At 39.3% G+C, this 21,516-nt stretch overlaps 1 protein-coding gene across 8 annotated transcripts in view; it reads left to right on the forward strand.

The window, feature by feature from the left end:
* The window catches only part of LOC136430861 (alpha-adducin-like), a 47,128-nt gene that overhangs the window by 942 nt on the left and 24,670 nt on the right, over positions 1-21,516 (forward strand). For 2 of the 8 annotated variants that reach the window (XM_066421906.1, XM_066421908.1), the window contains exon 1: positions 2,689-2,829. The exons of 1 other annotated variant lie outside the window; for it this stretch is intronic. The gene's annotated coding sequence lies outside the window, so the exon portion shown is untranslated. Of the gene's footprint in view, positions 1-800; positions 933-2,688; positions 2,830-18,111; positions 18,280-21,516 lie in introns of those variants that run through there. 5 more of the 8 variants (XM_066421907.1, XM_066421911.1, XM_066421914.1 and 2 more) reach the window with 5 other exon arrangements.

Raw genomic sequence — 21,516 nt, forward strand, 5'->3', positions numbered from 1 at the left:
AACCAAGGTAACTTACGGCCACCGAGGGCGATGGCCTCTGTGGAGAAACACAGACGGCATGGACAGTAAACCAAGGAGTAAACATAACATTTGGGTCAAATACCTCCAGAAGCGGCACCGAAATACGAGCCTGTGTAGACTTTAGTGTTCTTGAGTGCGTGGGTTAAAAGGGACGGTCTTCATCGAAAACCCAAAACAATACAGCTGGTTGTATCACCCATAACCATGTTCATGTAACGTTACTTCTTGAACAAAATGGTGTTCACTACGGATGGGTAGACACAGTGCATACCAGCACCACACCGGCCGTCATCATCACAAAATTGAGACGTCTACTGCATTTTTGCACGATAGGTATCTTCAATGATAGATAGAGAAGGAACTCTGAATGAGTGAATTTGAATGAGTTCTTTCACGGGCGCATAACATAAAGTTGTAGATTAGGATTAGGAATACGTTTCCACCCATCCTCCGTTGAACGCCCTAGTATACCTTCCAAACTGAATTTTCTTCCAGTAATAGCCCTGAATGGCACTTCAACCACCCAATATATCATCTAATAGGTCAAAGTGACAAGAGCCTTAGGTCAAACTTATTTCGATGTAGTCTGGAACCCCAGTTTTGTACTCAACATGTGCGCAAGTGCTTGTTATAGTAAGTCCTACTGTAGTGCGCAAGTTGCCTCATTCCACCAAGCCAGCCCATGGCAGGCTGAATCCCGAGACTACCAGTACTCTGAGTCACGGCGGAAGTGATTAGAAAAACCGTTTATGTCAGGGTTGACTTCTAAGTGGGCGTCATTACCCCGGCACGTAATAACAGACGACAATTTGCACTTGGTTTCCGTGGTGACGGGATAAGTTGTTTGCCATGATCTGTCAGGCTGTGGGCGGTGGTGGGCGAACATGAGGATCGACTTTAGCCCTTGGAATGTAAGGCTTTGTTTCTTCCGATGTCTTGAGACCTTGACTTTTGGCTTATACTTCTTATGTATCTCCTTCCTCTGCCTTCGCACACCTGTTGACATGATGGTACAGTTACTTCTTGATACATGCACAAGACGTTTTGTATCACAGCTATATAGACGGCGTTGATTCCCACACCAGCTTGTTATATTCTCCTCACATACGCACTAGTAGGTCTTAGCTTTTCTGGAAGATCTCTTTGTAACAAATGACATTGTACATAATATTGACCGCATTGTTCATTCAAACTGCAGTGAGCAAACACACTAGGAAAGGGGCACTGGAATTCATTTGCACAGTAACGTTGACGTAATTGGGAAGGGAAACTAAGGGTAGTTCGATCATTGCAGCGGCACTTTTTCGCGCGGAAATGGTGGATGAGAAAGGAGTGTATGGGGGTGGCCCGGTAATGACTAAGGAAGAAGACGTTTGGGGGAAATGTTCCTCGTGAATCGTGCGACCTTTCGAGGTCCGCCTGTTAGGCTAATAGTGGAACTACCTCCAAGACAAAGGCTAAGTAAACGGTGTATTTGTTCACCGCTCAGATTTCGCTAGATTTGTTTACCTGCGTTAACGACACCGTGCAGGGGTGTGCGCAAAGATTTGAATTCCTGCATGCTCAACTGTACCTGTGGTGAGGTGAAAGTCATGCATGAGCTAGGGAGGGCGATAATCGATGTGGTGTTTGTAACATGCATACAGTACTTTCTCCTGAATATATCCCGAAAGTGTCTTCATAGATGTTTGTTTTAATCAGATTTTCGCACATTTCATTTTGTTCACCTAAGTAGGGAACTGGCTATATATAGCGCAAAATTGTAGCCTCCAACCAGACCCAATGGATTGCAAAGACCGTATCCAACTGGAAGAAGGAGCTTGTAATGCAATCCAAGCTCCTTCTTCCAGTTGGATACGGTCTTTGCAATCCTTGGGTTGCAAAACGTACTTCCTCTGCCAGTTTGATACGGTCTTTATGCAACCTATAGATCTGCTTGGAGATTACAAAAATTGCACTACACCGTCACGAAAGACGACCGCGGCTTGCAAAGCGAGCAAAAATACGTGCTTATAGGATTCTACGTGTGTGGGAATATCAAAGTTTTCCTAACATAAAGCACGGAGCCAGTTCTATTTCCCATTTTAGGGATATTTTTCAAATGAATGCCCAAAGTAAATGAAAAGACATTTTTTGTATTCAACATCAGAACTAACGTTATACTTATAGACTAGGACGGCAACATTTCATTTTATGACCTTCAACAGCGGTTCATTTCAAGAAATAGCGCCGCCTGGCGGCAATAAGGGCAAACCCAACAGTGTTATAACGTTACAGCGATTGACAAATCGCATATGACACATATGACGCATAGCCATCACACAAAAGCAGATGTTCACTTTGTTTGCGGAAAATGACATGGCAAAGTTTCTGTGTCAGCAACACCGCATGTTTTTCACTGAACCTTTGTTTTATCGGTCTGATGCCAAAGACGTCTGATCTTCCCACAAGTTCCAGCTCACTTTCTTAGTTTCTAACAACAAAAATGACGACAGACTTGCGTCAAATAACAAAATCTGCTTATGCTTAAATACATGACCGTAAACTGATTGCAAGAGTTCCTACTCAAAGTTTAGTCATTTTGTTTTCTTTGCGAAATTCTCGCCTCCACTCCACCGTTATGATAGGGTCGCCCACGAGGGGTGCCTCCGTGCGATAGAATAGCTCATGAATATGCATAAGCGCGCGCCCCACTTCCGTGCATGTTCCGTGTCCGTGTGTGTGTTGTGCTGGTGCATCGTGTAGGTGCAAAAGTCGGGATTTTCGGCCTTTCCGCAGGATTTTTGGGAACAGAACCGGTCAGAGTAGGTAAGTACACATGTTTTCATCTCCCGATCGCATGGCTGCGAACGAAAAATGGCGACAGGCAGTCCAGGATGGGCTTTCGCCTATGAACATGACATCATCTGGGCACGTTCCCGCCGGCCGCCGAGCTTGGCCCATTTTATCGTGCTGACGCCTCCCTTACTCTCAACCCTACCTCTCCAGAATGTTGTAGATCGCTGCCACATATTAAACCTAAGATACTCTGAGGAAAAGTCTGGCACACGAAGACGAAATTTCTCACTCAGGAGCTAAATGTTGGGGTACAAGCGGACAAACGCGCCAGCTATGTGGATGATTGGGTCGCCATGTTTGTAGCATAGCGGTGCAAATGGCGGGCGGTAAAAATATCTCCGTGCAAAATCTGGGGAATAAACGCCCACCAATCGGTTAGCCCACCATTAGTAAAGGATATCTGTGTGTACAGGAATCTAAAAGACGTAAATTCGACAATCGATGGATGAAGAACCGATGGCCGTACTTGTTGGTTGGGTAGAGAGAAATACTCGCTAATTTGTCCCCAGGCGAGACAGGCTGGCATAAAAGTAACGGTCCAACTAAAATATACACGTTAGTCGGCAGGGTGGGAGGGTATTTTTCGGCTGAAAAATGTCATTTTCATTGCACGAACTTTGTATTATTACATCGCAGGGGTGCTTGTAGGCTGTGTTATTATTTCAAGTGTAAATGGTGCTTTTGAAGGCTTGCCAGACAGGAATTGAAGGTCGGTTTCTTAGCAGTGAAAGTGTTTTGCAGCCCCACCCCTCCCGTCATCACCCCTTCATTGAAAAGGAAGGGGGAGGGGGGCAAACGTGCTTGTCCCGTCTCTTCCTTTACACCATATCCAGTTGGGACTGGACAAAAACACACGAAAATATAACTTGAAAACCTGAAGTGAAATATGTAGCACGCACAGCTGATTGTGGTTAACCTTTTGCAGTTTTGCATGACCAAAGGTGGTCATGAGTGGCCATTTTGATCTGCAACATTGGTGTTAATGTTAACAATTTATTTGACACTGTGTCAACAAAGTGTTTTAACTTTTACCCTGCAACTGCATGCACGCCAGGAAAATATACCTCCCAGTTGGATATTTCAATGTATAGTCACACAGAAATGTAAAAAGACTTGTCTGCTTTTTAATGGGTCAGCATGCTATCTGGTGCGGGGGTTGGTACAAAGTTGCCTGGGTTGGCAGATATGTGATTATTTGATTGGTGAGCAATAATTTACAGGGATGCTTCCCTAACAGACCTACCTTACATGTATTTTTCAGTGATCAATAAAGGTCCAATAGAGCAGGTATTGTTTTCGTTACTTGAATTGTAACACAGCTAATAGTTGAACTGTTGATTTGTAGGTATTATCACAACCTTGTATTGAATTTGTTTAAATCAATAGGAAACACAGAAGCGCGCTTTATTAAAGTAAGCCTTACAGTTACAGGTAGACTAATGGATACGAGTTGCTGGTGGGTTTTCCCAAGGAAGAGATGGACAGATTCGAAATCGGTGCTGCCCTCGGTATCAATATTTCAAAGGTACTGGTAGTTTATTCTTGCCATCAATGTCATGATCATTGGCAGCTATCCAGCGAAAGCTGGGGATTGGCTTTTCTTATGGAAGAATCGTGTCAGCTTGAGCAAAGGCAGACAGGCAAAAGGTAGCAATCCCTCAGATCAAATACCAAGCTTGTATTTTGTAGTGAAAGAGTGCCTATATTTTGTAGTGAAATAGTGCTGTTCAAATGGGACCTAAAGGTTACTATGAAGCAAATGAGCTGAGATATTTTTCACTGAATGATAATTGTTTTATTGAATCCCTTCTAGACAAAGGATGTCATTAGAACTGTTCCCCTTTTGGTACATTTGATTTGGATTGATGTGAAGATCAGGCAGTTATAGACATGACATCATCAGTCCCAAGCTGGTCTAGGCTGGCAAGGGAGTCACAAAGTCACCTACGCTCGACCCTTGGGACCATCGAGATGTCATGTACACTTAGCTTCTGTCTCAGCCAAACGTTTCACCAAGTGTTAACTTTAACAGTAAGTTTCAAAGTCGCCCTGAGATCTTGTCATGCTTCCAAAGCCTGGATAATCAACAAGGAGTATGTTGTTAGCACAGTTACGGCATGTATCTCAGTTCTTATATATTTAACTATACATTGTATATCAACACAGAGAATTGCAATGGGTTCCTCAATAATAGATCTAGAAGAGATTAGCAGAATTTGAATAACATTGAAAAATTTGAATGTTGTCATAACATTTTCATAAGCTGTATTCAGTTCTATGTAATTGGTTCTCTTGAGACCTAAGGAAGATGTCGTTATGTCATTACAAAATGTAATTATCATACATTTGAACAAAATTGCAGATGAATTAAATCATACTGATTTGGTGTGTTTAAAAAATTTAGGCTTGTGAGACTGACTTCTAATTCTATGATAAAAGTTTTTGCGTGATTTTCAAAATGACGTGGTTATGTATATGGAATATCATATCCCATGGTAGGTCTATTGCTGAATTTGATTACATATACGTGCAGTCCTGCACACAGCACACTACCACTAGAATGAATTTTGTCATGTATAACTGGAATATAGGAAACTTTAACTTTAAGGGTTTAACATTGCTGTACATTTACTACGATGTAGAAAGTATGAAATTAGTTTGTTCCAACAGGTCTTGGTTTAGAATTTATGAAAATAAACAAAAACAGGATTCCTGCTGTTGCAGGTATGTTGTGGTTCCGTGAAACTGACTGTACCTTGCTTTGTTTGTGTTGTTGGAATTCTAATGCAGCTTGAAATGTTGCAGTTTGACTAGTAGAGCTGTGTACCTTACTGTTACAGGTACTAAGTTTCTCATCTACTACAAAAAGCAGAAATTGCTTACATGTAGTTAGCCTTCCTTTTATAGATGATGTTTGGTTTTGGATGTGAGTGTACTGCCCACAGTTGTTTGTTATCATTGGTACAAACAACAGAAACCACATTTGAAGAGCGTGTTTTCTTGGTCTTTTAATGAGGTTGTTTATGGAGATGAATGGTTTCTTTTAAATCTGCTAATCATGATGGCACCATTCTCTACCTCTTGCAGAAAATGTTTAATTTTTCTAGATAGAAATATATTTTGTGATATGATTATTGACAAACATTATAAGAAGATAAAAGAAGGGATAAGGCAAGAGAAGCAGGATCTATGGAATGCTAGACAATGATAAGATTAGAAAGATTAAGTATCTGTTTTAGTGTTTATATAGATGGTCCCTCTGTAAACATAGGGTTCAAGACATAAACCAAATTGCTCTGATGTCTTGAAAGGAAAGCTAGCTAATTGGTTTGATTTATGGTATTTTACGCAATTGATGTACATAGAAAATACTTTGTCAATTTTGTGTTATTGACTTATTGTCTGGACTATTTCTAACAAGGCTCTTTTCATACTATAGTTGCCCATTTCTGTCTAGTTGCAAAAGTATAACAAACATGATTTCCCTTGGTTGGTTACAAATCAGTAACAACAGTTAACAGCTGAGCAAAGTGTACAAGTATCAGGGCAACAATATAGTTAAAATAAAACTTTGATTGTCTCAATGTTCTGCTAAGCCCATGATTCTCAAAAGCATTTGTATTTAAACTGATATGAAGTTACTATCACATGTAGTACTACTGTACTTGTATTTGTTTTAGAATTCCTACTAATCCAGTTTCAAGACTGTGGGAAGTTTTTGATTGTATGTGTAATTTCTGTCACTGTGTTTATGTCCTACAGTGGGAGGGCTTTGCTGTTTGCTTCTACCTGTTAGATGTTGACATATTGATTGCTGATGCAGGTGGCATTGCATGCTGGGAATGATTAGGACCAAGAAACAGGCAGATCAATCAGCCCAATGACCTTGGGCTGGGGGGAGGGGAGCAGCAGTTGGGTCTTTTGGGAAAAGAAGAAAGAGATTAAAGCAAAGTCAGGAAAGGCTATAATGTAGATACAAAATATGGTTTAAGTAATAACCATTTGTTGATATAATGTCATGTTGCATAAAACTAAAGAATTGGCATTGTTGTTTGGCAATTCAATAGCTACACATAGGTAACTGTAAACATATGAGGTAAAGACCAGCCAGGAGAGTAATTCTTCACAGCATGAATCTTGCACCAATTTCATAGGGTCATGGTTATGTCTGTAGGTCAACCTGCTAAATAGGTGGTGGACAAACGGTACTTACATTTCATTAGTGCTGGGTTAATAAGTATGGAAGCGTTTCCAATTTGTCTCTGTCATATATGTTGAGGTCTTTATTTTGTGTACATTATTTTTATCTTTTTTCCTAGTAGGCTTTATTTATGAAAATGTATTCATTTTGGGAGAATTGATGACATCAGTTGCTACACATAAGATTACATTGTGCAATCATTTACTCTGTTAAGTTTTAGAATTTTTAGTTAATGTTTTGCACTGCTCAGTGTCTTGAGGTAATGGCTTTCTATTTTCTGCTGCTAATATAATGATTTGTATTTAGACTGTCACGGAAGTGTGTCATGGTTTGTGCCTCTTTGGAGAATATGAAAGATTATATATTTCTGTTGTGTTACTGAGTCTTAGAAATACACGTCGTATGAAGGCCTAAGCTAGAATTACTTTGTGTCACACGATGCACACAAAATATTATACAGTAGTACTAGTAGCACTAGTACAGACCAGAACTCTTTCAGAACAGAAGTCTTTGTATAAGTTGTGAGTTTAGGGAGTGGAAGCATCTGGTTGTATTGGTATTTGAGATTGAGGTGGCATGGTAGAAGTGTGCCAGTTGGCTGTGGATGACAAAACAGCTCCATGCAGCTGTGTCCCAAGATCACAGCCGCAGATAACCTTTGCCAGGAAGGATGGGTGGGGAGGGCGGTGCCCAGCTGTGATGGGAATTCCTCATTTGGACCACATCCCCCATGTTGTCTGTAACTTTTTGTTCTATTTACAGGTCATATTTTTGTATAACTATTGCAGATTGATCAGGTCTTTCACTAGAAATGCAGACTTTTGATAAACAAAAGATGGATGTTGATTGTGCATGTATATTATCCCCAAGGCCAACATATTCATGTGTCTATCCCTTTTCTAAAGTGTGTTTGTGTATACTAGATTTCAGTTTAACAGCTGTCACATATACTTGTATATGTGATAAAAAGAACATGTATTGTTTGCACACATGTGAAAAAAGAAAATGCTCATTAGAAAATGCTATATTGGACTTTGGTAAAATTTCAGGATACCTATATTACAGTGTTTTTGCGACATACGGTGTAGTGGAGTGAGTATTTTACGTTTTAATTTCGAATAAGGATTGTGCTTAGTGTTTTCCGTACCGTATCTGGATTGGATATGACATTATGTACATGTACTGTATTCGGACAAGTACATGTACTGTATTCTTCTCTCTCTCAATTTGGGGGGGGGGGGGGGGTATTTTCAGCCATCATGATCACGACAGATTACTGGGAAACCAAGCAAGGTTTGGGAGCCAGGCATTTCTTTGTAATGTTACTAATGTCTTTTGCAATCTATTTCAGTCTCTAGTCTAGAAATGTAACGACTTTTGCAGTTGTTATGGTAGAAACAGGGGTGAGACTAGCGGGACATGTGTACAATACTAATGCAGAGAGCAGCCACCGTCAGCATTGCAATGCTGAAAGTTACAACATGCTGTTGTGACAAAATGTATCTCACTCTCAGGCTCTGATCAAGTGATACACACAAATTTTCTTTATTGTTGTCAAATGGCATTTATATTATAGAGTCACTGTTCCTAGTTGCAAAGGTAATTCTTTTTGAAAAATCTAAGGCAGAGACAGACAACCCGTCTTTTCAATCACTATGTCATTTTCATTTTGATTGCTGTGTTTATGCCATTTACCTCAGTGTATTTTCAGTTTTCCCCGTATCCTGCTGTGAATATTCAATACAACCATGAATGACTGTTTCAGTGTGAAACAAAATCAACTGCACAGTGACAGTATCTCCACAGTCCTGGTCAATTGTCTCTTGTATAAATCTACATGCAGAATTTCTAGGCAGAAAGGGTTCCATTCATTCCTATGGGACCATGCTGCTCAATTGTGGGAGTCAGGCTTCCTCTCGCTGCTTCCTTGCGGCCATCCAGAATAGAATGCTTGCAAACATGCTTCCTGTTAATTAAGATAATTATATACAGTATTCAAGTGTTGAAAATGGAGTAGCAGTCAGGAGTTGGCTGGATGGAAGAAGAAGACAACAAGTGGGAACAACTTATTTCTGGCAAGTCAGTTTGTATACTGACTCCATGGGGCTGAGCAGTGGTAATCCTGGGTTGTAGTTGAACATGAACAGATTTGGAAGAGTCAACATGGAAGGAAATTCCCAGGTCAAGTCAACCCTAGTAATCCTCAAGCAGTGACATGGCTAAGTTCAAAGCTACAGGTCACATTCCTAAGCTGTCTGGTCTGGAAATGAGCTTCATGGCTGTAACAACATGGACATTGTCACAGGTCAAATCCGAAATATACATGTAGTTCACAACGGAGAAGGCAACTGTGGGGTTTGTTGTTGGAATTTATCCTTGCAGAAAAATCAAGCTTTCTTGAGGTGAAGTGAATGAGGTATTGCAAGGTCAATGCTGGCCAAAGGCCCATATCAAACTTAAATTGGTATGCCTGAAACTTATAACTTCAAAGTTAAACAGTCTGCCCTTTCTTATTCTGGCATCCCAGAGGCTAACCTGCCCCAGGCTTTGTAAGTGTTTGCTTAGGGATGTTTCTTCTGACCTGCCTGTTGGAGGGGGTTTGTAACGTCAAAGATATGTTTTTGTAATTGTAGACCTTCCCATAACAATTTCTTACTAGTCTTGGCATCTTGATTGCATCGGTCTGTGCTTGAAGAATTCAGAATTGTTCAGTATGAAAGGTTTTCATGATCATCACCTCCAGGTTTGCATAATGTTGGTTACAATGGCTGATAGGACGTGAGAGATACGTGGTTTTTATTTCGCGGTAAGCAGAAAATGTAGTGTTTGCAGGGGTTTTATGTTCGCGTTTGAAATAATAGAAGTGCTACAGTCATAAGGGGGCCAAAAAGTTTCGCGGTGGTTTTAAGTTCACGCTGAAAGTTCACCGCGAAAACCGTGAACATAAAACCACCGTGAACATCTCTGCATCTACAGTACAACTTACTGTACATGGTGTTCTTTGGTGTAACCACTGTGGACAGCATCTGCTGGCTTCCATCAGCTTCCCCCAAGTCATTTAGAGATAACCTTCAGATTACAATTACCCTACTGAATCTGTGAAAAGGCTACGTACTAGAAATACTGGATTTACACAGAAATATCCTCGCTGTAGCCTGTGTAGGTAATGATCTCTCTAGCGTACTGGTCAATGTAAAATGTATCAGACTGACTGTTACTTTATATTTGCAATGTGGAACTGGCCCCTTGGCCAATCAGGACTGTCTCAAGTGATTGATGTGCTTGAGGTTCCAGAAAGGGTAAATGAGAAAAGCTGTATTCCTAAGGAATGCAGTCTTTTCACCTACAGTATTTGCTAAGCAGTGAAATATTTTGTTGATTCAATAACTTTGCCCATGATGAATCTTATAGTGGTAAATTTCAAAAAGAAAAGTCAGATACATGTGCTGAAAAAGGCTACACATGTACATGTAGATTGGAATAACATGTAATTTTTAGTTACAAGTACAGGTCAAAAGGTGACTGTTGAATAAGCATCCTTTGCCTGACAACATGGTTTATCTACATTTTTTGTCACTAAATGTTTTGAAATATACATACATTTTGATGGCTATAAGTATGTGAGTGTTTGGTACTAAAAGTTGAACTGGTGTCTTTTGTAATCGCCCTGGTTGTTACCACCTTTGTTAAACAAATCTACATGCCTCTCAGTCTCAGGCCTGAACTTTGTATCTACACCGTGTGTTTATATTGTGCGGTTGAGTTGAGATCTGTCCATGGAATGGCTCAGTGTCTTGAAACAAGTCTCTTCTAGTACTGTGGTGTTTGTACATGCATGTATTTCCAAACATACCACAGGCACTAATTTCACAGTTTAGACTTCAAGACATGTACAGTTCTTCAAATATATTGCCAACAAACACATCGTCAGTCAACATCAGGATCTTCATCACAGTCACAAAGGAGTACATTTAACTGATTTTTGTGCATGACTAGAAAGTGATTGGTCATTAGTTAGGGAAATAAAGTCACAATAGAAGCAACAAGCTGTGAAAGTGTGTCATCATACCTTTGCTGAGGTGTTGTAAGCCTTTGGGTACGGGTGAAAAAAGAGTGATACTGTAAATCTTGATATCTTTGCAGTGGTTTTATTTTTGCAATTTTCGCTGTGTCCTCTTCCTGCAAAATCACAATACTGATAACATGTTTTACATGTACTACAAAATTGTTTCAACTTTAAACTTCAAAGAACTGCAAAAAACTCCTTTTCCCTCCTACTGTAAAATAAAACTTCAAAGAAAATGAATACATTTACAGTATCCCAATGTGAAGAGGGCTGCATAAAAAAAACTTATCGGTGACTAAACAATGAAGCTCAATCCAAGTTCTACATGTAGGAGGGAAATAGTTTCAGAGAAACACAAAATTAAGATTTTTTACAACCACTTGTGACAAAAATCTAAACCTTTTGGATTAGGAGAAAAACATTGCAGCAAAAAACTTTGGAGACATGTATCTTGTTTTGTGCATTTGCAGCTGGCACTGGGTGGGGAGGCTGTGTTTTGTCTGTCATCTAGAGTCAATAGATATTGTGGTATTCCATCTGCCAGCTTGTTTAGGCTGTTGCCACTTAGTAGTAAAGCAGTCAAAGGCTTCTAGTCATGGGATAGTGTTTCCCTTTGAATTTCACCAGAATCAGAGAGCTTGAGTGGATAGTTCTCATCTGAGATACTGCATTCTGCGCACAGACCTCTTATAAGTGTAAGAAGATTTGAAGGGCACAAAAAGACAGTAAGAATTTGATAGATACTGTTAATGTTATGCTGTTTTTACTACTCAGAGTTGAATGTAATGAGTTGTAGCTCCTTACCTATGTTCAAATCAGACTTTGGAGAAGCATCCTGTAGAGAAAATGCAGTATAAATACTGGTAAAGTACACCTGCCTTTGGAGACTGTTTATTTTGGACTGAAGTTTTGTTGTGTTATAGTCCCTCAGCGGGTTCAGTGACCTTGATTGCCACATACCACCTTGGCAGATTTAGTCAACCTTATCTCTTTGCCCATTAGTCTGGCCCTACTCACTGACCCTACCTTAGGTACCAGTGATAGCTAAGTTCTACATGAATATATTATAGGATCAGTATCTTCATCTTTTTAACTTATCCTGATAGCAAATTTTAATGATATTTTAAGGAAACAAGAGCTATATAGCTATTGATATGGTGATAATTACAAAATGTACTTCACTGACCATACCAGTGCTGGGTCTGGCTATGGCTTGTTGACTTGCAAAGTGGCTCAAATCAGCGGAACAAGGCCTGGTCACTAGCTGCCTACTAATGGAATGCAAAACCAAGCCTCCAGCACTGCATACTGATCATGATGCTGATGCCTGCTCCGTATCAGGATTTTGTGGCCAGTTGGGAAGAAACCCCTCCAGGTCATGCAACAAAGGATTTTATTGGTCACAGGGTTCAACCAATTCGAAATCATGATATTCTTTGCTGTTATCATTTTATACGATAAAGTAGGCACTGTTTCTGTGTGTTGTACCTATTTGACAGTACATGTATTTAACTATTTTTTTTGCATAGGTACAGCTGGCTGAATTGCATGTAGGGTCATGCAAAGTTGAGTTTGTAAAATTGGGAATGTTATGTGATGTAAATACTAGTATAACACAGGGTAGATGTTTTGGTCCAATTTCAATTTCTTAGAACCTTTAAATTAAACACCTGTGAGTATGTTTACAAACTTTGCATTCTTCATGCATATTGCAATTTTGCATATTTATAAAGGTTATCATTGATTTATAAGTACTTAGTTTTCAAAGGCAGACCAAGGTTATCTTCCTAGAAAATGAAGAAAAACGTCTGGTTTATTAAGGATTGTAAATGTGTTACCACAGCATGAAAGTAGCAGGGGTAGCACATGTTTGTATAGATCCAGACATGATAGCCAAAGAGAATTACTGTAATTAAAAGATACTCTGCTGTGTTGATGCTAATTTATGTTCCCTAAAAGGATAACAACTTCATCTAGTAACTTATGTTATAATCACAGCTGTACATACTTGTGAAAAGAAGCATACATGTATTTATGACCTGACTCAGTGACTGGTAATATAGCCAGAGAAGGGAACTGGCATCCATCTTTATTACTGTTACATGTAGTTCTGACAGCACACTAATGAAGATGAAGATGCCCATCTATTCTCATCCAATGAGAGGCCTTCTTTTCCTGCCTTTAAACCCAGAAAGTGTGATATCACCAATAATTATAAAAGGGAGCAATATCTCTGCCTCTCTATTAACTGTGGTGCCCCATTGGTTCTAACTGTTACCCTTTCACCATGTCAAGTGGTTGGGTACCCAGATATCTTTACCTAGACAGAAATATGACACCACACCTTTGTACAAACAAATCACTCAAAAGAGACCCTTTATTCCAAATATACAAAGGTCTACATTCAAATAGGAACTTGTGGGGGTTGAAAACTGCAACAATTGTGGAGGAAATTCGAGGTGTTCTACCTGCACAGTCACTCACCTGCCTTTATCTAACTTCGGAAGCATACATGTACATGTGCGACTCACTATTGAAGTTAAAGTTCTGTTTCTAGAAAAATCTTTTAGAAGATCCTTTGTCAAATTTACATTTTTATTCATATGAATGAAGATAATGTGATAATCTAACACTAATCTCAAATGCATTATTATTGAATGAAGGATTGAAGGTATGTCAGTCGAACTTAGCTTTGCTGATTTAGTAAACTGTAAGGACACCATCATTATGTCATTGATGCATTTCCTGGCAGCATGACAGAATGAAGATTGTTGCTACTGATATCTACACATGTGGGTCTGAAGATTTGCTATTCTAACATGGCTTCTTGTGATGGGTTTCCATTAGTACTTTATTGTAATGACCAGTACATGAATAGACAGATAATATGCCCTCAGGTCAGCATTATTCATATTGTGACTACACAAAAGGCCTGGCAATAGATAATACCAGGTGAGCTCACGCATAGGGGCTAATGGCCATGGACAGGTGTGACAGGTGTATAAAGAAGAGCAGTGAAAATACACCTGACTCGTAAGTAGAACCATTTACATTTTTGAAATCGTAGCTGGCTATTATGATTGATGACGCTTTGCAAGATCAGTTGTTCTTTTGGGATTCTGCCTTTAAATAAATATACTTGTAACTTAGCCATGGAGTGGTGGTGCAAAAGATTTTCACAATGCAAGGAATATCGTGGGCTAATATATACACACAACAAAGGGAAAGTTTTTCTGTGTTAAAAATTCTCAGTCCGAAACCTTGGTGGTGTATACATTGTAAGTTTGCAACACTGTCAGAGTAAACAGATCAGTCCACTCCAAGGCCTTCTTTGTTGTGAAGATCTGTTATGGTCACATAGGATTACAGGGTGCTTGCATTTCTTGCCTTAAGTATCTTGAAAGGGTTTATTTGTGTTTACCTGCCCACATGGCTGGACAAGTCACTGATGAAAGATAGTGGATGCTATCTGAAATGTCTGGCTCCTTAGAGACTTTATCCAGTTGTTTGAATCATTTTGTATTAAAAACCTAGAAAAACTATCACAATCTACTTTCTATGGTATAATGTTGAAATTGGTTAAAGTATTCTTTGAACCAGGTCCTTTTTTAATTGAAATTACTTTAATTAGAACAAGTCTTTAGACTTAAAATGACCCCACATTGGCTGTAGCAATTATATGTTCCTTTGTCTGTAACTGTAAGGGTAGCAGTAGTTTTTACATGCTCTTACATGGTTTGGCCCATTGATCAGTAGAAATACAAAGTGTTTGACTGGCTGGTAGTCAGTATGTATACCAAAACGTAAAGCTAATAATGTGATCATACAGTTAGGTTAATGTATGTACAGCCAAACCAATCTTTCAAACCATGTCACTTGTCACAAATCAAAGGTACATGAGTGATATTCCCGATACTGTCATGTGTTCTATTATTAAAGCAAGGCCATCTGCAGTATTCCATTACCAGCAGTCAATTTGGTGAAATGAAATTTAGTTTATTGCTGCCTGCTTGATAGAGTCCTCACATTCCTACAACTATTGATATTCCCAGAGTGTAGGCCACCTGTTTTATTACCGGAATTAGTATTCAGCATCATAAACCCAAATGAGCCCTCTCTTGCCATTATTGTCACTAGTAGAGTTGGTAGTAGTACATTTCTGTAAATCTTGAGTGTTAAGTCATTACAATCCACTAAAAAGTATTGATATGATACTGCGTGAAGGAAGATTTTTAGAAGTAATTATCACATAATTTCTTTACCACAGTAATTTGAAGGCAACGTTTGATTTCAGTATTTCCTTCCCATGCCATCCCACCTGTCACTCAGGAAAGGGATGGGCCCGATGGGAAACTGGGGTCCCAGGGGAAACATTTATCATGTAAGGCTGGGATGGCCTTATGAAAATGTGGCTGTTCCAGTTAGTGTCAGCATCCCTCTTAGGATCACGTTTGATCAAAGAAGATGGTATGTTAGGAGTAAGGTAAATAAAGCAATTTCGTAGAGAGCGTTCTGTTAAAATTTGCCAATTATCCCCTTTATACTGCATCTGATATGACGTACACATGTAGGAGAAATGAGAAAAGTAATGTACATACAGCTCGCCAACCTTTACCTTAAAAAATTTGCCCTGGTAGTGATTCACTCATGAGGGCCTGCATGCCCCTTTTACGTAGAGCGCAATCGGCCATTTTAATTTTACGTAGAGCGTTGCCGACCACTCCATAATTTAGCGTAGAGCGTAGGGCGGGCTTTCTGAATTTAGCGTAGAGCGTAGGGAGGCTTTCTGAATTTAGCGTATTACGTAGTTGGCCCTCCGAATTTATCGTAGAGCGTTGTTGGGACCCCCCCCATGCAGGCCCTCACTCATGTGCCACCATCATAGGTCATTTTATATATGTCCTTTATTTGGACTTTGAAAGCTGAAAATCTAACTAATCAAAGACAGACTGTGTGGATAAAGGAAAACCAAAGGAATGAAAATGGAAACCTGGCCATATTTTTACTTACAGTTGATGATAGCAGATACTGTTTCTTTGCTGTATGCCTCTGTTTACTTGCAACTAAAGTAAAGAGCCTTGTTGTGTGTGTGAGGTCAAATGTCTTGAACTTTTCATCAATACAGTCAAACCTGTATTAGCGGTCACCTTTGCATAGCGGCCACCTGCCCATAGTGGTCACTTTTTGTCGGTCCCTTGGATTTTCCCCATTGACATAAGCATTAAGAATTAGGCTATAGCGGCCACCTGTCCAACGCGGTCGCGGCCAGACGATTTTCGGTCCCGCGAGTACAGTAACACTGCCGATAACGGGCAATGTGCGCCGGTAGAAGCCGCATCGCCACCACACGCCGGGTTCAAAATCTTCATTCTTTTATGCAGTTATCAAGTTTATATGAACTCAACTTGACAAGATAATAATGATAAAGAAAACAAGAATGTTTTATCTTTGTTAGATTATCCATGGTTTGACGCGAACTGAAGTATTTCTTCACATGGCTTGCGTTTGTACATCGTAGCATATTTGACTATTTCTGTGCATTTGGACTGGGCAAAAATTACGGTAGTTTTTGGAAAATACAGCCCGCACATGTATCTGATGCGCTAAGTTCGCGAATTGTTTCAATGTCGGCCCAATATTTCCGTTTTCCCCGGGAATTCATCCGAAAATGTGCCCAAACACGATTTTCAGAATGGCGGAGCAGCATAAAGGTCATCGGAAGACACCACTGTTGCGGAGGTATAGTGTGTTAAATTTATTTTGCTGCAAACTATTACTGAGGATAATTACTTAACCAAAAGCCTCAAACTAAATATGGATAATATTACTATGATGTACAATTTGGGTTGTTGCAATTTTCTTAAAAGAAAAAAAGCTCTCAAAAGAGCGACCTTCCTCTCATTACCCTATTAGCATAATGGTAGAAGCCGATCATGACAAGCAAACAACAACAGACAAGGAAAATTGTCGCCACGATTTTATGTTTGAAAACGGTCGAAAACTAACAGTAAGTGGCAACTGAGCAACACATATTTTGTTCTTAACTAACTAGGTGGCATTTTGCTGCGAAGGACTTAGTTTCATATGATTAAAACTCGTTGGTGACGCGTGTGCCGGCAGCGAAGCAGTCGCGAATGATCAAGAGTAGAGTATGGCGATGCTGGTCTGTTTAGACATGAAGCTCGAGCAAGCCATTGATTTTGGAGTTGACAGATACAATAATTCTTTTTGCAAGCCCATAATAGAAGTAAAAGAACAACAATCGAATTTCTAAAATGTGCCTTACCTATGCTAATGTTTACATGTGTACTGTACGGTGAATAAAAAAATGTATCTCAGTGGGTTACTGAAAACATGTGTCACTCATGGTCAATTTATCGACATTTTCTCCATAGCGGCCACCTGTCCTTAGCGGCCAGTTTTGGCCAGTCCCTTGAGTGACCGCTATAGACAGGTTTGACTGTACATTGTTTTGAAAAGAAAGTAGTGCTTACTTAGTTACAGGGCAAAGAAAACATTACAAGGAAAAGGAAATTTATGTATCCAAAAGGCTTACTGGATCTATGTACAATTTCAGTGAGGAAATTTTGTCCACACCATATTAAATTGTCTCTTTATTTTGTAACTAAACAGGAGAATGTATGAACACTTCAAGATGAAGCACTGTTTAGGGTTAGACCTTGATTTTGATACATATTGATGACAAACTGTCACAAAGGCATTAGATTCGTGTTAGTTAAATGATCTTGTCCACAAGATGGCAAAGAGAACCATGTGGTTCTGTAAAAGTCAAATATTGCACAGAACTTGCAGTGTTTATTGTAAAGTAACCTGTAAATGTACCTGGATGGGACTGGTTGCTGTTGACTGATGTTTTTGTTTCAACCTGCATCCTGCAACCCTACACTAGAGGTCACCAGAAAGGTCAGGATGATGTCATTGCTTCCTAAATGGGAGCGCTGCTGGGGATGCACAGGGATTGTATGGCTGGGGCCATTTATGGTTGAAAAATCTGTATTTGTAGGTCATTGCCGCACAATAGAGCCCATGGGATTACATGTCAGCGGTGCCCTGCAGTGTCCCGAGGAAAGGGAATAGTGCTCTACATGTAAACCTGGGCGCACTGATCGCTGTCTTAGGAGGGGAATGTTGTGTAAGGATTTATCATCACATTTTTGACTGGTAAACAAGCCTCAGATGTATGGTGACATTGTTATGTTGTCCATTACTTTCTAGAATTTGGGATTGATATAAGAAGATGGCAATCTGTATTATCATGACTTCTTGTTTTTCTGACCCTAACCATTCAGATGGTGAGTCATATCAGATTGACTCTTGCATTTGGTAACTTGATACTCCCACTTGACCCTGGTATACTGACAGATTTCTGAAGAAGTGTTTGTTTCCACAATTTACACAATTGACTAGTTGTTAACTGGCATGGCCTATGTTGTGTCGACCTGCTTAGCCATGGTTTAGAATTATCAATCATTCTGTGACAGTATTAACATGATTTCCCTGAATACCTGGTAGTCTGCACTGTTTGATATCTTGCCATCCACAGTTTGAGTAGGTATGGAACAAGCAAAATCGTAACATTTATGCCATACATGTAGTGTGCATCTTCATTCCGGTTTGAAACATTGCAACCCTATTTGATGGTTTTATTTTATTTTTATGTAATTGTTAACTTGATGATGGAGAGGCAACAGTTTCAAATGTTCAGATGTGAATGCACTTGACCCACTGACTGCCAAGTGATAAGATCCATTTCCTTACTAAAATGAACTAAAAGAAATTATGAATACATGTAGGTAGGAAAGATTTTGGTTGAGAAATTGTGAGGACCAGTATTCTTATTTGATATGTCCTTAATTGATTTGAAACATCCCAGTAATGTCAGGTTCAGGGTTACACTGCTAAGGGATGAAAAATTGAGTGGGAGGAAAGCTGATTTTAGAAGGGGAGGAAGTTTAGTTGTTGCAATAACTGTAATTTGAGTCCCCAGTGGGATTACTTAAGGGCTGATGTGATTCTTTTTCACCATCCCCAAGGACAAGTTCAGCTTTGAGGTTATTTCAGGGACCTAAGATTGTAGTATAAAGTTTCAGAATCTACAGCTGTCCAATAAGTTAGAAATTCTGTGTTCGTTGAAAGACTTAACTCATTCAGCACAGTATTTTTTCTGGAGTTCAAACACAATGGTGTCATATTTATGTGGGTGTGGACTGTCTGAGTCACCAGTGGGATAACTGAATTTGCCATGTATGTGACATCATAGGACTTCAACTGTTCAATACTAAACTGCTTAACTAAAGTTGGAACAGTTGTTATGATGCAATTTTTGCTGAAAGAATGTCTGATGATGTATTTCAAAATGTTGTTCTCCAGTAAACAAGTTTAATACACATTTTATTGAAAATGTTTATCTCTAGCTTTTTAGAGGAAGGTAGCTTGTGGGACATGTTTTCATGGTCTCAGAACATGATATTCATGCTATTTGTTCATTAAAACATGTAATCGAATTAGATGTTTACTTCAAATGTAATTTGATTTGAGTCCACCAGACAGAACAGGTTACAAAAGAAGTACATTACCAGCATGAGAATGTTGAAAACAGCCATTTAGCTTTCACCTTCACCTCATGAAAGCGTAGTAAATGGACAAAAATTTATTTTCCACTACGAAAAGCTATGGTATCCTGTGCTTCTAATTCATTAATCGTCATCAGGATGTAAGTTGCAAGGAGCTTTAGGTGTACATCTATAGATAAAGACCTAAAACCGCTGCTGAAGAAGACCTTACCTTAAGGCTTAAAAAACTTAAAACTTCTACATCCTGACAGACAGGTCACTTTGAGATTCTGCCTTTCATGTTTGTGCACTTACTTAAAAAGCAAGTGCCTTTGATTAAGAACGTATTTATATTCCCCTTCCAGTGGGAAGGGGGATATACTGTTTTTGCTTGCCTGTTCTTCTTCTTCTTCTTCTTCTTCTTCTTCTTCTTCTTCTTCTTCTTTCTTCTTCTTCTTCTTCTGCCAAAAACCAAGTAGATGTGCGGTGGTAGCTCTACTAATGGTATAGCAGAAAGTTATATGTACCTTATGTTACATGGTACGGATGTTATATTTGAGATGTAGGTACCTATAGGAAAGGTGACTACACCTGACAATTACTTATGCTAATGAGGACCTAATTTGCATAACTTATGCATAAACTTGTATTTCTCTTACCGTAAAAGCTGCAAATGTCATCTTTGAGATGTAGGTACCTTTAGGAAAGGTGAACACACCTGACCATGAATTATGCTAATGAGGACCTCATTTGCATAATTTATGCATAAACTTGTATTTCCCTTACCGTAAAAGCTGCGGATGTCATATTTGAGACGTAGGTACCTTAAGGAAAGGTGAACACATCTGACCATGAATTATGCTAATGAGGACCTCATTTGCATAGTTTATGCATAAACTTGTATTTCCCTTACCGTAAAAGCTGCGGATGTCATATTTGAGACGTAGGTACCTTAAGGAAAGGTGAACACATCTGACCATGAATTATGCTAATGAGGACCTCATTTGCATAATGTATGCATAAACTTGTATTTCCCTTACTGTAAAAGCTGCAGATGTCATCTTTGAGATGTAGGTACCTTTAGGAAAGGTGGATATACCTGGACATGAATTATGCTAATGAGGACCTCATTTGCATAATTTATGCAGAAACTTGTATTTCCCTTACCGTAAAAGCTGCGGATGTCATCTTTGAGATGTAGGTACCTTTAGGAAAGGTGAATATACCTGGACATGAATTATGCTGATGAGGACCTCATCTGCATAATTTATGCATTAACTTGTATTTCCCTTACCGTAAGAGCTGCAGATGTCATACTTGAGATGTAGGTACTTTTAGGAAAGGTGAACACACCTGGCCATGAATTATGCTAATGAGGACCTCATTTGCATAATTTATGCATAAACTTGTATTTCCCTTACCGTAAAAGCTACGGATGTCATATCTGAGATGTAGTTACCATTAGGAAAGTTCAGAAAATCTGGCCATGAATTATGTTAATGAGGGCCTCGTTTGCATAATTTATGCATAAACTTGAATTTTCCTTACCGTAAAAGCTACGGATGTCATATTTGAGTTGTAGGTACCTATAGGAAAGGTGAATACACCTGACCATAAATTATGCTAATGCAGACCTCGTTTGCATAATTTATGCAGAAACCTCATAATACCCTTACAGCCAATGCTAAGGATGTCATATTTGAGGTGTAGGTAATGGGAGGGGAATATCCTGCATTTTCCTGAAAATGTTGCCATTCTAGTTGTTGATATTGTTTATTGAAATGCCATGGCTTGTATTTTAAGAAAGTGTAAGTTGA

The sequence above is a fragment of the Branchiostoma lanceolatum genome, chromosome 3, assembly GCF_035083965.1.
Source record: "Branchiostoma lanceolatum isolate klBraLanc5 chromosome 3, klBraLanc5.hap2, whole genome shotgun sequence".
Classification (NCBI taxonomy): Eukaryota; Metazoa; Chordata; class Leptocardii; order Amphioxiformes; family Branchiostomatidae; genus Branchiostoma; species Branchiostoma lanceolatum.